The sequence below is a fragment of the Choloepus didactylus genome, chromosome 4 (genome assembly GCF_015220235.1).
Source record: "Choloepus didactylus isolate mChoDid1 chromosome 4, mChoDid1.pri, whole genome shotgun sequence".
In the NCBI taxonomy this organism is placed as follows: Eukaryota; Metazoa; Chordata; class Mammalia; order Pilosa; family Megalonychidae; genus Choloepus; species Choloepus didactylus.
Window position 1 is genome coordinate 6,435,350 of NC_051310.1, and position 4,099 is coordinate 6,439,448.

The following is a 4,099-nucleotide window of genomic DNA, read 5'->3' on the forward strand; positions in this document are numbered from 1 at the left end:
GGGGTCAGTGCAGAGCTGCACAGACTTTCCCACGTCCCCTGCCCTGCACTGAATGGCAAAGGCACTGAGAAGGCTGCAAGTGGCGTGCTTCTGTCGCAGTGAGGCAGTGAGGGAAAGGCGCGGAGAATGGGGGTGAGTGCTCGGGGGCCGGCAGGGGGAGTGGGGGGCTGTCCCGCAGCCGCCCCCCGCCCCCATCTCCAGGGCTGGGCCACCTCAAGTGGCCAAGTGCCCGCCCGGGCTCCCAGGGCCAGGAAAGCTGGGCTGTGGCCTCTCTGGGGCAACAGGCTGGTGCAGCGGGGGACAGGAGGGGGCAGTGCACGGAGTGGGGCTCTGGTGAGTGGAGGGGCCAGCCCGGCCATGGGGAAAGCGGGGCCCTTTGCTGGAGGCTGGGCTGCAGCCATGCTCCGGCTGCTGGGCCGTGGCTGGGACACTCCGGGGACTCGTGAAAGCCACCCTGCCCGGCGCCGGGACACAGAAGCCTGCACACTGACGAACGGGCCAGTGCCGCGTCCGCGCAGCTCCCCAGCGCCCATTCATGGGAGCTCAGTTCCCAGGAACTCCGGGGGATGGGGCCTTTATCTGGGGAGCTCTGGTAGATGAGGCTCTGTTCTGCCGTTTCTAAAGGGGTTTTCTCCTCTTGTTCCCTGTGCAGCTCTAGTGTGTAGGGGGCGAAAGGGGGAGCAGCATGCGGGCCAGGGAGCGAGCCGGGGTTTCTCATTGGCGACGTGCCCAGGGCCAGCCTGGCTGACTCTCAGGGGTCCAAGGGTGCAGCTCCACAGGGCAGGAAAATTTTAGGGAGGGCAGACTCACTCAGCGACAAGGCCCTGTCGCCGTCCCTGACTGTCCCACTGAGGACAATGCAATCTGCCTGCCGAGCACTGTCAGGCTGGGGTCGGGACAGCTGCAGCAACCCGCCGTGGGGGGGCAGCATCGTGTCACAGGTGGAGAGAGCGGGCCGGCCTCGCTGTCTTCCCAGGCGGACAGACAGACTGCCTCCCCACCCTTGCACTCCCCTACTTAGGAGCTGCAAGCACTTTGGGAAATGCTTGCTTTCTGGGAGCCTCGGGGTTTTATGCTGTTTTTTTGTTGTCACCGTTGCTTTAATCTATTAAAGGATTGATTGGAAACTGTCAACTTGCCAGTGTCTGGGAAAGTGATATTTACACCTGTGTTGCTGTCCCTGTGGCATGACAGGGGCAGGGGGTGAGGGGAGGGACAAGAAGGCAGCCACACTTGAAATTCTGTGAATAAAGGTTTCTGGTCTGGGGGTAGCTGGTGGTGCAAAAAAAGAAAAAAAGGGGGGGGTGGGTGTGTGGAGTGGGGGCTCTGAAGAGTTTTGGTGTGGTTTTATAAAGTCACCTACCCCCTCCCAAAACAGGGGCTGAGAACACAGAGCAACCAACACTTTAGCTCCTGCCCGGCAGGCCAGCAAGAGGGGTCTCGCTAAGGAAAACCCACTCCCCTCTCCTCCCACAACAGCTCCTTCTGCCCCAGGCGCAGAAAGCTGGGGCCCCTCACCCACACATGTGGAAGTTAGGACACAGAGTTTCGGCACGAAGCCCGAGGCCCGCTAGCTAACACGTCTGCAGTGGCATGAGAGCCCCACAAACAGCTGCAGAGAAACCTCATTGCCGTAGGACACATCTGCAACCAGGCTCCACGCTCCAGGATAAACAAACGGAGAATTCAGGAGACAGGGGACTTTGTGTGTGGTGGCCAGGGAAGTTCACTTTTGTGTAAAAGGCAGCGTGCAAATCAGAATTCCACTAGGCATGGCTGCACCGACACACAGAAACCCACGTAGGCTGGACCCAGCTCAGGCAGCGTTTTTGTTTTTTGTTTTTTTTTTTTTCCCCTGTGAAATTTAGGAGAAATCAGGTTTAGCCAGAAGTTTTTCCAGGAATCATTAGCCTCTGGAGATTGTCACCACTGTTCCTTCCGAGCTGCCTTTGCCAAGGTCTATAAAACGTGAGCCTAAAAAATCTGCCTGAAGAGCAGCCTGACTTTTTCTATATATTTCTAAAAAGATAAAATAAACGATCGCCAAACTTTTCGGGAGAGGCCAATTAAAAAGCGGCGGAGGCAGCACCTTTCCCCCACCCCAGGGGTTCGGGAAAAGGCACACGTTTCCCTTCGGGGTGAGGGGCCCAGGGGGACGGGAGCAGAAGCTCCAACTGGATCTTCCCACTCACGTCTCTTGTGGCCGGATTGTTTGGACTTGCTGCCCTGAAACCGTCTGTCTCACGGAGGGAAGGTTAAGCATCTTGGGAGGGAAGGAGATGGCAAATGTATTCCTGACCGTGTCTGTGGGGCTGGAGGCCGGCCCCGTGCTGGTGATCACCTTGTGTTTGTATCTCACCGAGCCCCCCCATAACCCTGTGGGGGGGAGACCAGGATTCCTCTTTTGTTAAGATCAGGAAATCAAGGCAGAGAAATGCCTGGGGATCTGCCAAGGACACGCAGCCAGCCTGGTTCTGCCACGTGCCAGCCTTGTGGAATCCCCCCACGACGGGGAAAAGAAACGGGGTTGAAAGTTTGAGCCTCTCCCCGCCCCCCCCCCCGCCCCCCCAAAAAATAAAACAGCAGTGCGGACAGATCACACTCTCGGCCTCGCAGCCTCTGCTCTTCCTGCACATGACCCTGCCCTAAAGGCAGAGGCCACCATCCTCAACCCCATCCCAGCCCCCAACCCTCACATCTCCCAGCTCCCAGCTCCCAGCTCCTTTCTGCGTTCTGGGACCAGACATGTTTGCCTCTGGCAAAGAGCCGACCAGGAAAGGCACCATGCACCTTTTCCTGGAGCTGGCAGCCCCGATCAGTGGAACCCGCGACACTGGATTCTGGGCCCTGCACACGGCTTCGGCAAGCACGGGGGCCCCTGGTGTGCGTGCCCAAGGGCTGGAGAGGACAGAGCCCTTGAGGGCCTGGGTTTGCTGTTTTACAGCGTTGTCAAGACTCACCTGTCGCCCAGGCACAGACGATGCCATCCTCCGATACTGCCCGTCGGCCCGAGAGGGAAGATAAGGTGGTTTCCAGTTAGGGCAAGACAATCGAAGCTTCGTGGGGGTCTGCTGGAGGTCAGAGGAGCCCAGGGCTGCTGGGAAGTGAAGGAGAGGGGGTGCTTAACATTTGGTCAGTGTCACGTGTTCTAGAAAAATGCAAAACGCTCCCTTGGACAAGGTCAAAGTTGTCAGTACAGCATCCCAATGCTGGAGGTGCATTAGTAGTGGACTCCGAACAAGGCGTTTACCACAGGGGCTCCCCACGGAGGGTGCTTCAGGCCTGGGGCTGAAGGCTGAGAGAAGCTGCCGGAACAGCACAGACGAAGCCTTAATGTATAAAAAGGGCAGGCGACTGTCGCGAGGAGCAGGTAGCTCGGTGTGGCTGTGGTGTATTGGGGGGTGGAGAATGAGGCTGGCAGGTTTCCAGGCAGACCCTAAGAGTCTTACAAGCCAGGCTAAGGGTTTTGGACCACATCCTGGAAGCCCCGAGAAGTCATTTGGAGGATTTAAAAAACAGGGACAAGGGCAAACAGCATTCTAGAAAGACCACTCGAATGAAATAAACTTCTGCAAAACGTCGAACTCAGCCATCTCGCCTCTCAGAAGCGGTGGCGAAGGGAGGTGTTCACAGCGTCAGCTGCCAGGAAGCTCACTGCCGCACGGGTGACGATAACAAGTGGAAACAGCCCGGCCCTTTCTCAGCGGACGTCACTTGAGCGGAATTGTATTACTCACAACCTCGCTTCGCCACAGACCCTCATCACAGATCTGCACAAGGCCCACTTGTACTCTGTGTATTCATTTTTGTTTATTTCTTTTAAATAATCTAATAAGCACCCATGAACCCGTGACCCACCCCGACTGCTAGAGCTTCTTCTGCACACGTGTGTGCACCCCCAGCAAGCTCCCAGCTGGGGTTCCAAAAATAGAGAATAGGGTAACAGACAGCGGCGCACAGATACCCAGGAATATCAAGCGGCTCTTAAAAGGAACCAAATAGCCGACACACATTGTCTCTTGATGGACCTCAGCATTTTGTGCAGAACTGAGTTAGTCGCGATCCTTTGTTCATAAAAACTGTCTCAGCATTAGTCGCA

The 4,099-nt window shown here is 56.9% G+C and overlaps 1 non-coding gene across 1 annotated transcript; it reads right to left on the bottom strand.

Annotated features, from left to right (window-relative positions):
* Window positions 1-4,021: 4,021 nt before the first annotated feature.
* LOC119533737 lies at window positions 4,022-4,099 on the bottom strand. Its single transcript, XR_005216846.1, has one exon. It is a non-coding gene; the product is annotated as a small nucleolar RNA SNORD112 (small nucleolar RNA).